Source organism: Dendrobates tinctorius, unplaced genomic scaffold (genome assembly GCF_039654945.1).
Source record: "Dendrobates tinctorius isolate UK_male_01 unplaced genomic scaffold, ASM3965494v1 ptg000211l, whole genome shotgun sequence".
Taxonomy (NCBI): Eukaryota; Metazoa; Chordata; class Amphibia; order Anura; family Dendrobatidae; genus Dendrobates; species Dendrobates tinctorius.
In genome coordinates this window covers 13,958,959-13,978,185 of record NW_027361878.1, presented here as the reverse complement: position 1 = coordinate 13,978,185, position 19,227 = coordinate 13,958,959, and the positions used below count along the sequence as shown (strand labels likewise).

General features: G+C 42.1%; 1 protein-coding gene across 2 annotated transcripts in view; it reads left to right on the top strand.

Moving 5' to 3' along the window:
* The first annotated feature begins 441 nt into the window (after positions 1 to 441).
* Positions 442 to 19,227, top strand: part of LOC141058276 (uncharacterized) — a 57,520-nt gene continuing 38,734 nt past the window's right edge. Inside the window, exons 1-2 of one of the 2 annotated variants that reach the window (XM_073554463.1) lie at positions 442 to 14,745; positions 15,010 to 19,227. The exon at positions 15,010 to 19,227 is cut by the window's right edge and continues 38,734 nt beyond it. The gene's annotated coding sequence lies outside the window, so the exon portion shown is untranslated. The other variant, XM_073554462.1, reaches the window with a different exon arrangement.

Genomic DNA, 19,227 nt, shown 5'->3' with positions numbered 1-19,227 from the left:
ACCCAGTGTTATACATGGCTTATTTATTGGAAGTTGTCAGAGAAAGCCGCCTGTTTCCCTCATTCTGTTATATAATACACAGTGGTGCAGGCTGCAGGCAGTGCGTCATAGCTGCCACAGCTCAGAATACACAGGTCCTATCAACTGGTTATGAACGGCACTACATACAGACCGCTCACCGGTACTTCTATATCCCTACGCCATAACAATTCGCCATTTTATACTGAGTCATTCGTGAGGGGAGCGGCTTCTATTATGCATAGTATCGCTTGTAACTTTTTTATTTTGATTTTGAATGAAAAAAGTGATGCTGGCAGTGTGAAAAACAGTTGAATCATTTATTTTAAAAGGTTTTAGTGTCTTCTGTGAGGTAAAATAAGTAGGGACTATATGAAGTTCTCCTCACAGAGAGACTGCGGATGGTTACAAACAATGTCTGTGTGTGAAGTCATGAGAGTCTATAAATACCCTCCCCCGCTGGCACTGCTGCTCATTGCTGTGAAGACGTCTCTGTGTGTGGCTGTTCGGCGTGGAGAGGCTGCTGTGTGCGGCAGTTACAGCTTTTGTTCCCCGTGCTCTCTTTTCTCGGCTATTATTCAGGCTTACATGTAAGGTATTTGTTCTCACTGGCATTTATTGGAGCTTAAGATACCATTTCACCAGGTTATTGGGCTGGGTGAGAGCGGCAGTCTTGTGGGGATAGCGTCATGTGACGGTTATGGCTGATTTCTCCTTATAGAGAGATTTTACTCGTATTTTATCAACTTGTTGTTCGGGTGTTAATTGTTACAATGGTGGGTGGAAGAGCGGAATTGCCATAGCACTTATCAACCCTGTAACTACAGCGGCCATTCTTGTGTAGAAGCTTCAGTCATAAACACGGCCGCCGGCCTTGTTGGGGAGTAGGAGGTTTAGCTATAGATATGGCCGCCGGCCTTGTTGGGGAGTAGGAGGTTTAGCTATAGATATGGCCGCCGGCCTTGTTGGGGAGTAGGAGGTTTAGCTATAGATATGGCCGCCGGCCTTGTTGGGGAGTAGGAGGTTTAGCTATAGATATGGCCGCCGGCCTTGTTGGGGAGTAGGAGGTTTAGCTATAGATATGGCCGCCGTCCTTGTGTGGAAGGTTTAGGCTGTGTGCCCACATAAGCGGTTTTTAAGCGTTTTCCATGCAAAAAGGCTTAAAAATGCAACTATATTCTATGAGAACGTGGATGCTCTAGAGAAAAACGCATAAAAACTCGTTTTTCTTGGGACGGAGTCCGGTTTTTAGTCAGGAATTTTCTGTATGTGGGGACATAGCTTAAGTCCTAGACATGGCCGCCATCCTTGTGTGGAAGGTTTAGTCCTAGACATGGCGGCTGTCTGTCGTGTACTGGGTGGGATGGCCGCAGAGGGCGGAGCTCCGGGGATGGCTGCTATGACGTCACGCCTTTGTTGCTGGCTCCAACCGTTGGTCTGCTGGTAGGCGGAGCTAGAGGGGATGACGCGCTAGCTACCGCCCTCAGTCTCCATAATGTGGGCGGAGCTACAGATAAAGGGGTGATACCTCAGGTTACTGCCTGTTAGCAGTCAGTGGATGGAGCTGCAGGTTGTGACTGTTCTCAATGGGTTCTCGGTGGGCGGAGCTAATTCCAGTGCTGCATATTGTAGCCATTTTCTGACCTTGCTGTTTAGTGGTAGGCTTGGGGTATGTTTCCACGTGCTAGATAACTTCAGGATTTGCTGCGGATTGGACGCTGTGTCCAGATGTTACAGCATAGTGGAGGGGATTTCATGAAATCCCATCTCCACTATGCGTGCAGACACGCAGGTGGCAGACCTGCGTATCCAAGCATGCAGCAAGTCTTTATAGACAGCATCATGCCTATTTATGTTGTAGAGACGCTCAGTCTCTGCAAAATAAATGGCAGTCTATGAATAGGATGCTGTGATTCAGCATGTGTTCAATGAACACATCCGGAATCCCCGTGCGTGCAAATAAAGGCAGCGCTTTGGACGGAGCTGGGTTTTCACTGCATATTTGGACCGTGGACACATAACCCTTATGCTGTTGCTAAATATGGCTGCTGATCTCTACAGTGACACATGGCCTCTTGTTCCTGATGCCATATATGGTCGCCTTGGTGGCGGTGCTATGCAGTGAGGCTCTTCACTGCCCCCTCTTGACCTTTCTGGGTAGTAGCCTCTTGGTGACTGCCCTCTGCTGGCAGCCTCTGGATTTGACTGACTTCCATTTATTCTTTGCTAGTGGATAGAACTTTTTTCTACGTGTGAAATGGTATTTTTAGCAGATTTGATATTATAGATTATTTCTGCTTTGAGGCAGGAGCTTTCTAATAGCCGAGAAATTTCCCATGTGTATTCTCTGAAGAGTTGTTGCAACCACGGACAAGCATCGATGGAGCCACGCAACAGAATTAAAGACTTTATTGTGGGATCAACCCCATACCAGAAACCGGACAAGACTGCATCTGCCTCGAGAAGAACGGAGTACTTGAAATAAGCCACCCAAATAGACTGTCCCAAGAAAACAGATTTATATGCTTCCCTTGCCGGCCAATCCAGGCCACCCAGTTAGTGGGCTAAGTATCAAATTGGCTGCAAATAAACATTTAATTTGGGACTTTAGAGGGCAGCTTGTTGAGGACCCATGGGTGTCATGTTGGGTTTCTGATCAGAACAAGGTTGTAGGCTGTAAGAATTAACAAGCAATGTTTCATTATGTAATGACATTAGTCGCATTCTGTTATGATGCTGATCTTAATGTTTGCTATAACACAACTGTAATGTGATATATGCTTGTTATAGGACCATGACTACCATGCACCACTTTCCATGACTGCATGTTAACTTCAATTCTTTTTCCTTAGGCTGCAGTCCATAGAGCCTCATTTTTGTGATCCTTGACCACTAGAACCTCTAAGCTTCAGGCACCAGCAGTGTGTTTGTCTGCACAGGTGTCTGGTAACCCAACCGGTCTTTTTGTTTACTTTTACCAGTCTTAATCTTCTCAAACATGAATTCACATCTGGGAGGAAACTTTACCCATTTGTGGCTGCTTCATAGATAATGGGTAAGAAGGAGATCCTTCCAATCTTTTAGGCTATCGAAATAATCAAGCACACCCTATACCTGGTAAGCAAACAAGTTGTTCCCCTAATAAGTGTGTCCCAGAGGATCGCTGTATACCATTTTAAAGGGTTATTCTGAAGTTTGCAATTTATCTCCTATACTGTGCTAACTTTCTAATCACTGGGCTTCTAACAGCTGTGGCCCCCAGTGATCCCAAGAACCAGAGCTCTACACCCCAACTGAATGGGACTTGGTGAGTCATGTGCCATTCAGTCTTCATTAAGAATTAATGGAGTGGTAGTGTGTATGATCGCCCACCTCTCCTCCATTCATACAAAATCTCTGCGGAACTCCAGTTCTTGGGATTGCTAGGTGCCAAGGCAGTCAGACCCCAGCGACTGGGACAATTAACTGGTATCCTGTGAATAAGCGATAACTTTTGAACCTTTAAGGCACGTGAAATAGCCCACAGATTACCTGTTTTCCTGGTAACTTAATCTGGTTGCTGCAACAGGTCTTCATTTCCTTGGTGAATTCTTATAAAACTAGCAATTGCTGTAGTTTAATATTCCAAAGGGCTTACCAATTCATGTAGACGCCATTAAATGATACAACCAGTTAATGCATGAATTTCAAATTCTTAAAACTAGATCTACATGAATACTGTAACACATGTGGATGCATTTTTACATTTCTTCCTAGGATTTTGTCTTTTTGGGGTTACTGTTGACTGACAATCAGAAAAATGCTTTCATAAACCTGTGTAAACAAGTAAGGTCTTTCCTTGGTTCTTGTTGCTGTAAGTTACTTATGCATTTCTGTGTTTTTGACATTAATTTATGCATTAAATTAAAAAAAATAAATTATATTGTTTCAATGTCTTTCTTAAAGGTTTGGTGCAAATACGCAATGGTAATTTTCAGGCAGGAGTGAAGTGATCAAGGTCTAGGTCATTCTGCTACCACCCAATCCTGCAGCTGTCTTTCTGCTCACCTGAGGCCTCTACATTTTGGTTACACTTGGTAAAGCCACTAAAACATAAAGGTCTTGGATTTGTAAAGCTCACGGACCTTATGTTTCAAGGTTAAGTGACACGTGTCCACATACGTCTGATCGCTGTCTGAAAGATTTTTGATTTCATTTCCTTGGACAGGTTACTCATCCTGAATGAGTCAGGTTACATGCCCTCAATGAAGGAGATGTCAAGTGATCCTATGTCAGCAGCGTCTCTTACCAGTTAAGTGTATTAAAAGGTCAACAAGTCTGCATGATTTTCACACACTTCCAATTAACACATCTTTGGTGTCTACATTATTTTTTAATTTTTTATTCTAATTGTGCTTTGTGTAGTGTCCATGTAGAAGTTAGTGCATACATTGCCGCAAGCAAAACTTTAAAAGCTGCTTATAGTCCCCCACAAAAAACACTTCCAGCCTGTAATGGCTGTGTATGTAGTTTTACAGCTTTAGAATCTGAAACTGTCATAAAAGCTGAATTACTGCAAGATTATAGTAGTTTATGCTCTGAATTTTTACAATTGACTGGTATGTTGCAATAACTTAAATAAACTGTTTTACACAACTGCTGACAACTTTACACAATACCACTGAAAACTTCTACACAACTTTTTTATCTGTTACCATACAAGTCATTTTCTTGTTTTCTTTGTGATCTCTCCATCCTCGGAAATGGAGTTCAGAGACATAGCCAAGTTTCCTGCTCTGCCAAATCAGGAGCTTTTACAAGTAAGAGGTTTATGATGTCTGGGCAACTTGGTATCGTGTCTTGGCAGCACTGAAAAGGTATGCTCATGTGCTTGGTTTTCCCTCTAGTAAAAATGGGTTTCTGCCAGTGGATTTGTCCTGTGGACCCTTAAAGGGGTTGTCCACTACTAGCACAAGCTCCTTGATCTAAATGTTTGGGGGCCTATAAACTAAATCTTGCTCGAATCCTGTGCATGTGCCGTACCTGCGGTGTCTGCACTCGCTTTCCCCAGGGCTCTGGTGCGGTTGTGACACATGACCCCAGTGCCCAATCCGCTGGCATCTATCCCCTGCCTTCGGACAAAACTAACATGAAGAGGAAGTCCAGGCTGCTGCTGAACCTGGAATTTCTCATTATGTTCATTTGCCTGGTTATCACCCCTATGCTTTCTATCATTCACTTCAAATGGGGATTACCTGATCTACAAGTTAAAAAAAAAAAAAAGTAATACAATGGCTGTCTGTAATGGTGTACAGCTGTGACTGGGAGAGCATTTATACAATGCATAACTGTTAAATGGAGGGGGAGCTAGATTACTGCATGTTATAAGAAAGATTGATATTTGGAATTTGCCCTTTACCCCCAAATAAATGATCACTGTCCTCACCACTTGGTGTTTTGTCCCTATGACCACAGGATAATGACTTTCTTACTTAAAATATCATATACAGCTTCTGAACATCGGCATACAATGTATTTGTATGTCTACAAAGCTACGGAACCTTTTTGCCGCATGCTGAAGAACCCTGATGCAGGTTTAACACAGAGGCAGCTCTTCATTTTGCATATACTTAAACTGACACATTCAGCTGAAGGTAAACTGTATGTCTACAGTGCCGGAGGGGGTAATGGGAGTGTGGTAAAAGGGATGTCTAACAGTATGATACTTCAGGCACATTCCAACTAGACTTGACTGGCATCAATCCATCGAGTGAAACCAAGCATTTCTAGTTTGCATGTCTGCAAATTGATTGTCACGGTCCTGGCGCCTGATAAACCTGATGCTGTGCATACTATGAGGGTTCACAAATCTGATAGTGGCTGCAGACTAAACCTAGACAACCTGTTTTATGGAACCAACAAAGTATGGTATAATGTTCAAAGATTTGCTATACAAGAAATTGCTGTCTTCTACATTTGGTGGGGAGAGCTTTGTCATCTGACAGTTATACTACAACTTTAATTTTCATTTTGTGCTGTATAAGCCAGAATATCAACTACTTCATCTCTTTAAAGGGGTTGCCCAGTACTTGCCTAGCTAAATCACTATTTCAAACATTTGCAAAGAAAAATATTGCGTATAATGAACATATGGCCATGTATCAATCCAATGTGTTAAAGTTTCTACTGAACTAAGTTTTTGTGAAAAAAAAAATCTTGCAGGAAGGCATCTGCCACTGGAATAGGTGGGAGAAATAGTATAATATTGGCCATAAAGACTTTGAAGTGAAGTCAAATAATGCTGAAATATTCCAGACGGCCCATGGACAAGTGGAGCTGTTTCTGGAAGAAATTTGTCCATTCTATTTTAGGCTGTGTGCCCACAATGTGATTTTTAAGCGTTTTTGCCGTGAATTTTGGTGCGAAAACGTTTAAAAATAGTGTACAGAACGCACCCCATGCATTCCTATGGCATTCTGCACATGCTGTGTTAATGCTGCTCTTTTTTTTCCGTGGTGGAATCGCATCGCGGAAAAAATCACAGCATGATCATTCTTTTGTGCGGAATTGCCACGATTCCGCACCCATAGGAATGCATGAGAATCGCTTATTTCCTGCATGTGGCTATGCCCACCATGCGGGAAGTTGAGCGTCTCGTGCAGTTGGTACCCACGGTGTGGAGGAGACTGTCCTCCAGGCCCTGGACACCCTACCCCTGTAAAAAAAGAATAAAAAAATTGGGGAATATTTACCTTCTGACATCCCGTGCTGCATTCCCGGCCTAAGCGTTCCCAGTAATGCCTTGCGGCAAGGTCCTGTGATGACGTAGTCTCGCGTGACTCTAGCGGTCTTGTGAGATCGCTATAGTAACGCGAGACCAACAGCATTACCGGGAACGCTGAGGCCCGGGATGGCAGCATGGGACTTCGGAAGGTAAATATACCCCGATTTTTTTTTTTTTTTTTTTTCTATTTTATAATTTTTAACATTTTCTTTTACTATTGATGCTGCATAGGTGGCCTCAATAGTAAAAAGCTGCTCACACTTGTCAAACACTATGACAGGTTGGTCACACTCGTCAAACAATCACTTTCCAAGCGATGCTTCAAATCGCGGTGAAATCGTGCAGAAAAAACCCACGCGATTTCTGGGAAGGTGTCCGGTTTTCAGTGTGCGTTTTAACACGCAACGTGGGCACATAGTTTGAGAGTGGCAACACATTGAGGTTAACACAAAGCAACAATATTCAGGTGAATGGGGTGAAATAGGGTTATAATAGACCATAAACAACTTGGGTTTTCAATAAGAGCGCAGCATGTATAAGTTTCTGCAATGAAAGGCAGACATATCTTACAAAATGTGAACATTATGTTTATAACAAAAAAATAAAAAGAGAACCTTTGCAGTCAAACTCTGGTGTAGTATGCTGGCATCGAACTATTTTCCACAGTGACGACTCAAGAAGAGGACACTTAACCAAATGAAGATTTCATGTGGCCTGGTGTATGTAGGACACCGTAATACCAGTGGTTTTTCCTTTTCTTTGATTCGTCTCTTTTGCTTTCTGTAATAGAAGGGTTTTATAGGGATTTATTTTCTTGTATACTATTTGTTACACATGGCTATCATCTCGGTACTAGTTAGGCAGGCATTGAAAATACACAAGTAGTTATGAAATGTTCATTCAACTGAAGTAATGCAAACTCATATCCTATATGATTTTTTTTTTTCTATTATAGTGATGCGAGTAGTTGCCCACAATCTATCAATATACACAGATTTTAGTCAGTAAAGGGCTACCCCTTTCTCCTCCTCCTGCATCTGGTTTGGTAATCTTTGTGTCCTGCACAATTTCAACAGATGAACAAGAACCTGATAACGGCAACAGAAGCACATTGCGGATTCTACTTCGATGAGTACAGCAGGAAAGGTGTTTCGTCTTGGTATTTTTCAGATCAGATTTCGATCGATGGGTTTCCAGTATAACTGCAGGCCCCACGGAATCCCGAGAACATGATCAAACTCTGAAATTTTTGGACTATTCTCTATGATTTCAGCAGTGCCATTCAAGCTTCTATTGCCTTGCATAATTTCTCTGACGATTGCTAGAAACCTTCTTACTGTGGTAAATATACAAATCCATATATACATCTTTTTGAAGATAGTGTAGAAGTGTAGTGATTTCTCGCTTCACTTTTTTTCATCACTTTTATGCCCTAACCAGAGACGTCCTTCCTGACAATTGGTGGTATAGAGATGACGATGGAGACTGCCCTTTACGGTTGAGAGGTGATAATGTCAGGAGCAGTGATTGCGCAGAAGTGAATCGTAGTTTACCTTTTGGATTTGGTGAAGGCAGGAAAGCCTTTTCTTGATTATATTTCAGATTTGTCATTACTAATTGAGTCCACTGTATTGCACCCGATGAGGAATGCTGCCTCCTCAAAATGCAAGTTTGGGACAATTCTTGAGCGATCGTGTCCAAGTTAAATAGCGGATTTGGAGTGAATTATCTCAGCAGTGCAGTGACGAGCCCTGTATGGTTTCACTGAAGTGGTAGAAAATGGCTTGTGATATAGATTGTAAAAAAAAAATGATTTTTATATGGGGATGGGTGGGGTATTTTGCTTCACTGTCTTTGTATTAACAGACTGAAAGACGGCAGCTGACTTTAGCGTGAGCCCCCCACCACTAAACCAGACCCCTAAGAACAGTAGCATGCATTATTGATCCCATAGTATCGGGGAAAAGATCCTAACTTGGGAATTGTAGTGTCTATGACTGGATGATGCCAAGAGCATTGATGGAGCAGTGGTGAAATACAGTTCATGATTAGGGTGAGGTGAGTGCAGGAATGGCTTTTTATTTTTTTTTTTTCAGACCCATTCATCGCTGGGTTCTTCAGCAGAAATAAAATGGTTTCCGAATAACTTCCTCTAGAGAAGGAAAGCACACTATCATTCTTGAGCAGCCATGTGCCCAAAATGTCAGTCTACTTGGTCGGTTTGGGGTGATGTCATAATCCCAGCTATTCAATTATCAAAAGTTAAAGTGCAGTACAGTTTACAAATGGAGGTGAGTACAGGAAGAGCTTTTCTCCCTTAATATTTTTCAGATCCCTTTGTAAAGTGACCCTCCAACAGAGGAATGTAGATGCTACAAACTGCAAGTACACCATTAACTTGAGTAATGGTGCGTCCACGCTGTTGTGCGTCTCGAAATGAGTTTGTGAGCGATTGTCGGCCGTAATCTTTGACTTCTGTATTACTGAAGGTATTAGGAAGCTCCTTACTGTGGTGAAATATATATATATAACTATGTTTGACAATATGCATTTATATAAGTCTTGTGCTTAAAGGAGAAGGGATTTGTTTGGGCTTTTTTTTTTTTTTTTTTTTTTTAAATCAGAATTCCACAAGGCGCCCTCTAAATTTGTACCAAGACAGGCATCCAGAAGAATGAGATCCCCGCCAGCTAGATGTATTTTATGGATCCTGTAGTATGGTGAAAGGAATTGACTTTGGGAAATATTAGTGGCTTAAGTTGGCATTGTGGTAACAATGGAGGCTGTGCTATGTTAGAATTCTTTACAAATCTACAGCAATATAACGCCAGGGACAGGTGCAACCGGCGATTTTCAGTTTAGTTGGCAAGTGCAGAACAGGCCTTTCTCCCTTGTTATTTCAGATCAATCTGTAATCTGCCTCTGCAATAGAACAAGGCGAATGAGAAACACAGAAAGCACAAAGGATATCATCAAACTTGAGCTGTATGATAACATTGTTAGATAAGTTGGGAGTGCGCTTTGGGCAATTTTCCTGTTGAATAGCCCTGTATGACTTAACAGAAGATTCATTAGGATGAGGTGAGTACAGGAAACATTTTCTCGCCTAATATTTTTCAGATTAGTAGCCCTCCACTACAACAAAGTGTTTGAGGAACGTAACCCCACGAAGCGCAAGTGCTCACTTCTGTGTCCGAATGATCAGATAAGTTGGAGTGGGTTTGGGGCCATTGATCTTGGCAGTGGACTTCAAGTGTGACGACCCCTCTTTAATGTCTCTGAAGATTGATAGGAAGCTGTTTATTGTGGTAAATATACAGATTCTGGATATGTTGTTTACCAATATTCATTGCAAAAGATAAAGCCTAAAGGGCAGGTGGTTGCTTTACTGTTCTATCATCTGAGTTAATGAAGGCAAACTTGATCCTGGACTCCCATCCAGAGGCGTGCAAGGCCAATCTTTTTTTTTTTTTTTTTTTTAAGAGCGTAAAGATCTTGACTTGAAAATTTGTGACATAATTTGGTGTTGTGAGGTCGATGGACAGTGTCCTATGCTGTAATTCATTACAGATCTATGCCCGGATAATACCGAGGGCAGTGGTGAAGCAAAAGAGAGGTGTAGTTTACTATGAGTGCAGGAAAGGCTTTCCTCTAAGTATTTTTCAGATCAGTTTATCTGTGGACCTCCACTAGAGTAAAGAAGGTGAGGAATTCAACCCCCAGAAAATGTAAGCTCAATATCAGATATAGGTGTGTGTCTTATTGTGTCTCCATCAGGGATGGAGCGGAGGTGGATTGCAGTTTACTATTACAAATGGATGAGTGCAGGATAGGATTCTCGCTTGAGTTTTTTTCAGATTATTTGCACCAGCGGTTGAGGAATGCAGCCCCCACAAAGTACAAGTACATACAAACTATCAGACCAGTGGCGAGTGGGTTTGGGGTAATACTTTTCTTATTAACCTCATCAGGGCAGATCCATGTGACGACCCCCTGTATGATGGCACTGAAGATTGCTAGGAAACCTACGGTGTATACACGCGCAAACACACACACTACTATAGATGTGGTGTATTGCTGTAAAAGATTGTTCTTGAAAAGGGGGATTGTTTTGCTTTCCTGTTCCTTATCAGCAGGGGCAGATGAAGTGGAAGCATCTGAGACTGGATAGCTATGCACTGCAGGTTCCCAATTACATGAGGTGAGTGCAGGGAAAAAGTTTCTGCCTCTATCTTTCAGATCAGTTTATCAATGTCTCTACAGAGTGGATGAGGAACACAACCGCACAATATCCAGACAAGCAAACATGAGCAACGGCGTGTTTGGGGGACATTTGTTTTCTTTTCAACAGTGAACCTCAGTTTCGATAGCTCTGTAAGACATACCACCTCACCAAAACCAGAGCTGCTGCCCCCCCCAACCTACTGCCTCCTTCTCCACCATCATGTAGTATGTAAGTCCACAAGGGCAGGGTCCTCTCCCCTCTATATCAGTCTGTGATTGTAAGTGATATCTGTAATTTGTAAGTAACCCCTTCTCATGTACAGCACCCTGGAATCAATGGTGCTATAGAAATAATAGCATTGGAGATTGCTGGGAAGCGGTGTACTGTGGTAAACCTATAATATGCGGTGTATATACAGATTGCACTGGAGTTGTTTGCCAGTATATATTGTGAATAATTGCTTATGAAGGAGGGGGTTGTTTTGCTTCACTTTTTTTATCACCAGATCTAAAGAAAGTGTGATCTCCATCCAGAAAAGTGAGACCATCATCCTATTGTACTTTACTCATCCTGTAGTCTAGACAAAAGATCTTGAGATGAAAATATTAGTTGTAGTTGTGCTGTGAATGGGCATTGTCCAACGTTGATATTCTCTACAGATCTTTGCCTGGATAATGTCAGGAGCAGAGGAGGATTGTAGGTTACTACTAGGGTGAGGTGAGTGCGGGGGAGGATCTTCCAATAAAACAAAGTGGTTGAGGAATACAGCCCCTCAAAGATTGTGCGTAAACGGAGAGATAAGTTGGAGTTGGTTTGGCGCAATTGTCTTCTAATTAATCTCCATCAGCGCAGCTAAAAGTGCAGCTAAAAGCGCAGCTAAAAGACCCCTGTATGATTGCATAGAAGATTGCTAGACCCCTGCTTACTGTGGTGACTATACAAATAGATATACACATATTGTGCTATAGATGCTGTGTATTTCTGTAAAATATTTTCCTTGAAGGGGGGGGTTTGCTTTGCTTTCCTGTCCTTTATTAGAGGAGTTGAAGGCAATGGGACCATCGTCCAGAAACGTGAAACCACCATCTATTTGTGCTTTATAGTAGTAAGCAAGGATCTTTATATGAAAATGCTATTGGCATAAGTTGTGATTTAGGATATTGTTGGGAGCAGAAAGGGGGTAAACCCAACCGTGGCTCTCCAGTAACATGAAGTGGTTGAGAAATGCAGCCCCCTGAAAAAGCAAGTACACTATAAACTGGCAATTTTGTGTCCGAATTGTCAGACTGTTCGGCGCGTTACTTCAGAGGCGATGGTCTTATTGATCTCGGCAGGGGCAGATGAAGTGTCAGTATCGGTGACGGGGCAGCTTGTGCCCTGCAGGTTCCCAGCTAGATCAGGTAAGTGCAGGAAACGTGTTCTGCTTTTGATATTTTTCAGATCCATTTGTCATCGGAGGCTCTACAGTAATACAGAGTGGATGAGGAATTACGGTCCCCACAATATGCAGACAAGCAAACATGAGCAGTGGGGTGTACAAATTTGTATATGAGTTGGAGTGTGTTTTGGGGGCGATATGTTTTCTTCATCCCAACAGTGAAGTTCATGTTTCCATAACCCTGTGTGATTTCACTGCAGATTGCTGGGAACCGGCTTACTATGGGAACTCTATAATATATACACACACATTGCATTGGTGTTGTTTGACATTATATATTGTTGTAAATGATTGTGCTTGAAGGGGGGATTAGTTTTGCTTTACTGTTTTTAACTTCCAGATCTAAATTTGGCACTTGACCGTCCTCCAGAAATGTGACCCCACCATCTTATTGCAGGTTAATGAGACTATGCTGTAGAGAAAAGACTATTGTTAGTGAAATGGTGGCATAGATGATGGAGTTGTGGTGACGATGGGAGGTTGTCCTATGTAGGAAGTATTTACAGATCTGTGAAGTGCTAATGTCGGGAGCAGAGATGGGGCAGAGGAGAAATGCAGATTACTGATGGGAGGAGGTGAGTGCAGGGAAGGATTTTCTCGCTTCAGATCCATTTCTTATCCGTGGCTGAGGAATAATGGCCCCACAATATGCAGACAATCAGACATGAGCAGCGGTGCGTCCAAAGTGTTAGCTGAGTGGGAGTGTGTTTGGGGGCAATTTGTTTTCTTCTTGTTCTCAACAGTGAAGTTCCATAGTCCTGTCTGATTGCACTGAAGATTGCCGGGAGCCGGCTTACTGGGGTAAATCTAAACTATATACAGACTGTAATGGAGGACATTGCCGCTATATATTGTTGTAAATGATTTTGTTATGGGGGAGATTGTTTTTCTTTCTTCTTTTATTATCAGACCTAAAGGAGGCAACAGGACCGACCAGAAATGTGAGATCACCATCTTATTGTAATTTATTCAGTGTAGAGAAAAAAATCCTGACCTGGAAATATTGGTGAGATAAGATGTAGTTGTGGTGTGAGTGGAGATTGTCCTACATTGATATTCTCTACAGATCTATGGCCGGATAATGCCGGGAGCAGAGGAGGATTGTAGATTACTGCTAGGATGAGGTGAGTGCAGGAAAGGGTTTTCTTATTTGATATTTTTCAGATTAGTGGTCCTCCAGTACATACAAATGTTTGAGGAATGCAGCCCCTCAAAGTGTAAGAACGCGAGTGTGTGTCTAAATAGTCAGTTAAATTGGAGATTTGGGGGCGATTGTCGTCTTATTGATCTCAGTAGGACAGTACACGTGTGAAGACCCCTGTATGATGACACTGAAGATTATTGACCCCTGCTTACTGTGGGGAATATGCAAACATACTTATATACACATATTGTGCTGTATATTGATGTAAAATATTTTCTTGGAAAAGGAGGGGTGTCTTGTTTTCCTGTTATTTATCTTTAGAGTTGAAGAAGGCAACATAATTTGGCACAGGACCACCATCCAGAAATGTGAGACCACCATCTTATTTATTAATCCTATAGCCCGAAGAAAAGTTCTTTATGTGAAAATGTTATTGGCAGAAGTTGTTGTAATTTGGGTGATGATGGAGACTTTCCAATGTTCTGTATAGATCTGTGACTGCTTTCAGTTTCCTATTAGGGAGAGGTGAGTGCAGGGTCGGGTTTCCCACTTGATGTTTTTCAGGTCTGTTTGTCATCAGTGGCTCCAAGAAAATAAAGTGGTAGGGAAATGCCGCCCCAACAAAAGGCAAGTACGCTATGAAACTTGAGGAACGGGGTTTCCAGTTGTCAAATATGTATGAGCGGTTTTTGGGCGATTGTCTTATTGATCTCAGCAGGGCAGCACAAGTCTGGAGACCCCTGTATGATGGCGCTGAAGATTTCCAGTAAGCCTCTTACTGTTTTGAACATATTGGACTACAGATGTTTCCAGTGTATTTTATTGTAACAAATTATTCTTAGAAAGGGGTCATTTTTTTGCTGCTTTAATATAACAGTTTGGGGAGGAGGACTTGTTTTGCTTTTCTGTTCTTTGTCATCAGAGTTGAAACGTGCAACTGAATTTGACCCAGGACCCCAATAGAGAAAATTAAGACCACCATCTTGGTGTATGTTATTGATCCTGTAGTTAAAAGCTCTGTACGTGGAAATATTAGTGACATAAGGTGGAGTTGTGGTGACGATGCAGATGGGCCTATACTGGATCTCTTCACACACAGGATAATGCCGGGAGCGGTGATGGCGCAGAGGAGAAATGCAGTTTACTATTGGGAGGAGGTGAGTGCAGGAAAGGATTTTCTCTTTTGATATTTTTCAGATTCGTTTGTTATCCATGGATCTACGGGAGAAAAATAATTAATTGCATAATGCAGCTTTTGAGTGGGTTTGGGATGCTTGTCTTCTTCTTGATTTCAATGGTGCAATCCAAATGTGAAGATCTTTGCATAAAAATGTAATGGGCATTGTTGTAATCAGGGTGACGCTGGAGACTTTCCAATGTTCTGTACAGAGCTACGGCCGAATTCAGTCTCCTATTAGGAGGTGAGTGCAGGAAAGGATTTCCCGTTTAATGTTTTTCAGATCTGTTTCTCGGTGGCTCGACAATATAATAAAGTGGTGGAGGAATAATGGCGCCCACAAAATGCAAGTAAATCATCAAATTTAATCAATAGTGCCCAAATTGTCAGTCGATTTGGAGCGATTGTCTTATTGTTTCAACAGTGCAGATCAGTGCCATCATACAGGGGTCTCCATATTTGAAGATTGCTAGGAGCAGCTTACTGTGGTGAATATACAGATATATATACACATATTACATGGGAAATGTCCGTATATATTGTTGTATATGATCTTGAAGGAGGATTTGTTGTATCACTGTTCTTTATTATCAGCGTTAAAGAAGGCAACAGAATTTGGTGCTGGACCCCCATCCAGAAACATGAGACCACCGTCATTGTACTTCAATGTTCTTTATACTATTGAGAAAATAATTTGATATGGAAATGGTGCCATAGATGATGGCGTTGTGGTGAGGATATGTCATAGATAAATCTACAGATCTGTCACTGAATGATGCTGTCAGCAGAGATTGAGACAAGGTGAATTATAATTTACTGTGGGGATGAGGTGAGTGCAGGGAAGGGTTTTCTCGCTTGACATTTTTCAGATTAGTGGTCCCCCAGTAGAGACAAATGATTGAGGAATGCAGTCCCTCAAAGTGCAAGAATAAAGCCCCCGTTTCACACGGCGAGATCGCTAGCGATATCGCTGAAGCGACAACGATTTTGTGACGCAACAACGACATCGCTAGCGATCTCGCTAAGTGTGACACGGGGAAACGACTGGCTCCATGCTGCGATGTCGCTGATCGTGCGCGAACGTTCAGGATCATTTTTTGATTGCTGGCGTCACGCTGACCAGCATGCATCGCGGTGTTTGACGCCCCTTATCAACGACGAGTGACCACGTTGGCGACTCCAAACTCGTATAGATAGCGCTGAAGGACGCCTATTCATAGTCTGAATCGCTATTATAGACAGTGTGTGTGACACGGTACCAACGATCGCTCTGGTCGTTAGTGACATCGCTGATCACTGATGCGTCGTTATGAAGATCGGCCTGTATGACTGCTTACTAGCGATGCACAAACAATCTTAGCCAGATCGTATCGTTGTCGGAATCGTTGGTGCGTCGCTACGTGTAACGGTACCCTAAGATTGTGTGTCTAAATAATCAGGTAAGTTGGAGGTGGTTTGGGGCGATTGTCGTCTTATTGATCTCAGCAGGACAGATCATGTGAAGACCCCTGTATGATGGCACTGAAGATTACTAGACCCCCTGCTTACTGTGGTGAATATACAAATAGATATACACACATTGTGCTGTAAAATGTTTTCTTGAAGAGGGTGGGGTAGTTTTTGTTTTCCTGTTCTTTATCAGCAGAGTTGAAGGCAATGGGACCACCATAGAGAAAAGTGAGGCCACCATTATTTTGTACTTTATTGATCTTTATAGTACGAAGAAAGGATTTATATGAAATTGTTGTTGGCATAAGTTATAATAAGGATGATGATGAAGACTTTCCAATGTAAGCATTTGTTACAGATCTGTGACCAGATAATGCTGAGAGCAGAGAATTGTAGTTTACTATCAGGATGAGAGGAGTGCGGGGAGGATTCTCTTTTTTTAGTATTTTTCAGATGTTTGTTTATCTGTGGCTCTCCAGTACAGTATAATGAAGTGGTTGAGAAATGCAGCCCCCTGAAAATGCAAGTACACTGTGAAACTATAGCCACATTATGTCCAAATTGTCAGACGACTCGGAATTGCTTTGGAGGTGATGGTCTTATTGATATCGGCAGGGTCAGATAAAGTGTCACTATTGGCAGCTGTGTACTGCAGGTTCCCAGTTAGATGAGGTGAGTGCAGGAAACCTGTTCTGCTTTGATATTTTTCAGATCCATTTGTTATCAGTGGCTGAGGAATAATGGCCCCACAATATGCAGCCAATCAGACATGAGCAGAAGTGCATCCAAATTTTTAGGTTTTGTGGGAGTGTGTTTGGGGGCAATTTGTTTTCTTTTCCAACAGTGAACCTCATGGTTCGATAGCTCTGTATGATAGCATTGGAGGCTGCTGGGAATCTGCGTCCTGTGGTTAACCTGTAATATATCTACACAGATTGCACTGGAGTTGTTTGCCAGTATATATTGTACATGATTGTCTTTGAAGGGAGGGTTTTTTTCCTTGTTTTTCTTTTTTTTATCAGACCTAAAGAAAGCAGTGTGATCTCCATCCAGAAATGTGAGCCACCATTCTATTGTACTTTATTCATCCTGTAGTCTAGACAAAAGATCTTGACGTGGAAATATTAGAGACATAAGCTGGAGTTGTGGTGTGAACGGGGAATATCCAATGTTGATATTCTCTACAGATCTAAGGCCGAATAAAGCCTGGAGCAGAGGAGGATTGTAGATTACTACTAGGGTGAGGTGAGTGCAGGGAAGGGTTTTCTACCTTGATATTTTTCAGATTAGTGGCCATCAGTAGATACAAGTGATGGAGGAATGCAGCCTCTCAATGTGCAGGAATGCGATTGTGTGACCAAATTGTCAGAAAAGTTGGAGCGGGTTTGGGGCGATTGTTGCCTTATTGCTCTCATCAGGACACATCGTGTGAAGACCCCTGTATGATGACACTGAAGATTGCTAGACATCTAATTACTGTGGTGATGAATATATATTTCCATATACACATATTGTATAGATGCTGAATATTGCTGTAAAGTATTTTTCTTGAAGGGGGGTAGATGTTTTGCTTTCTTCTTTATCATCAGAGTTAAAGAAGTGAATGGGACCACCATCCAGAAACGTGAGACCACAATCTTATTGCATTTTATTGATTCTATGCTGTAGAGAAAAGACTATTGTTAGTGAAATGGTGGCATAGATGATGGAGTTGTGGTGACGATGGGAGATTGTCCTGTGTAGGAAGTATTTCCAGATCGGTGAAATGATAATGTCGGGAGCAGAGATGGAGCAGAGGAGAATTACAGATTACTATTGGGAGGCGGTGAGTGCAGGGAATGATTTTCTCGCTTGATATTTTTCAGATCCATTTCTCAGTGACTGAGGAATAATGGCCCCACAATATGCAGACAATCAGACATGAGCAGCGGTGCCTCCAAAGTGTTAGATGAGTGGGAGTGTGTTTGGGGGCAATTTGTTTTCTTCTTGTTCCCAACAGTCAAGTTCCATAGCCCTGTATGATTGTACTGATGATTGCCGGGAGCCGGCTTACTGGGGTAAATCTAAACTATATACAGACTGCAATGGAGGACATTGCCGCTATGTATTGGTGTAATTGATTGTTCTTGTAGGGAGAGGTTGTTTTTCTTTACTGTTTTTTTATCAGAGCAAAAGAAGGTAACAAGACTGCCCCGAAATGTGAGACCACCATCTTATTGTAATTTATTCATCCTATTGTGTAGAGAAAACTCCTGACCTGGAAATATTAGTGAGATAAGATGTAGTTGTGGTGTGAATGGAGCTTGTCCAATGTTGATATTCTCTACAGATCTATGGCCGGATAATGCCGGGAGCAGAGGAGGATTGTAGATTACTGCTAGGATGAGGTGAGTGCAGGGAAGGGTTTTCTTGTTTGATATTTTTCAGATTAGTGGTCCTCCAGTAGATACAAATGGTTGAGGAATGCAGCCCCTCAAAGTGTAAGAACGCAACTGTGTGTCTAAATAGTAAGATAAGTTGGAGCGAGTTGGGGGCGACTGTCGCCTTATTGATCTCAGGACAGTACACGTGTGAAGACCCCTGTATGATGACACCGAAGATTGCTAGACCCCTGTTTACTGTGGTGAATGTACAAATATTTTTATATAAAAATAATGTGCTGTATATTGATGTAAAATATTATCTAGGAAAAGGGGGGTGTCTTGTTTTCCTGTTCTTTATCTTTAGAGTTGAAGAAGACAACATAATTTGGCACAGGACCACCATCCAGAAATGTGAGACCACCATCTTATTTATTAATCCTATAGCACAAAGAAAAATTCTTTATGTGAAAATGTTATTGGCAGAAGTTGTTGTAATTTGGGTGATGATGGAGACTTTCCAGTGTTCTGTATAGATCTGTGACCGCATTCAGTTTCCTATTAGGGAGAGGTGAGTGCAGGGTCGGGTTTCCCACTTGATGTTTTTCAGGTCTGTTTGTCATCAGTGGCTCCAAGATAATAAAGTGGCAGGG